Below are 717 nucleotides of genomic sequence, written 5' to 3'. Positions count from 1 at the left end.
TTGTGAATGAAAATGTATGCAATCTCATCATCGATGGAGGGAGCACCAAGAATGTGACATCTACAAAGATGGAGCAATTGAACCTAATGACATATTCTCAATAGTATACTCTGACATTATTGAAGATGAAGAATGGGGTCAGCATTGTTAGGAGATGTGTAGTGGAGCTTTCTTTGAAAATCTGCATTTTGCATTACTAGATTGAAAGAGTACAAAAACTATGCATGTATGTATCTATGATGTACTAAAGTGAGATCTATAATTTACAAATATGGTGGAATTCCCTATCATCATCTATATGCATCAAAAGAAAAAACTAAAGCACGCCTAGCACAAAAAATGGGCGGCTCTATTACAATCTCTAGAAATATGCAAAATTAAAACTTGCTTGAAGTTGAGGAGAAAAGCAAAGTCTGAAGCAAGCACTGGTTGTCGTTGCCAAACATCCTTTGACATGCCGGATTGTAAATGTTTCATAATATTCTCATTATCCTGTTCAGTGACGATCCCCTCAAGTTCATACATCCTTGGTTGGCATATAAGTTGAAGAGAACGAACAACCATAAGCTCAACTTGAGTAATGTCCCAATGCTCAAAATGTTGCCCAGCGTTGATAATGCCCATGCCACAATCGTTCCAAATAATGGCTCCGGTACCCGCGATCCTAGAAGACAGAAGATCCACATCGACATTCATGTTTAAACAGGAGAGGGAGGG

The sequence above is a fragment of the Phalaenopsis equestris genome, unplaced genomic scaffold (assembly GCF_001263595.1).
Source record: "Phalaenopsis equestris unplaced genomic scaffold, ASM126359v1 Scaffold001170, whole genome shotgun sequence".
NCBI lineage: Eukaryota > Viridiplantae > Streptophyta > Magnoliopsida > Asparagales > Orchidaceae > Phalaenopsis > Phalaenopsis equestris.
The sequence above is the reverse complement of the archived record's forward strand: the minus strand, read 5'-3'. Positions refer to the sequence as shown.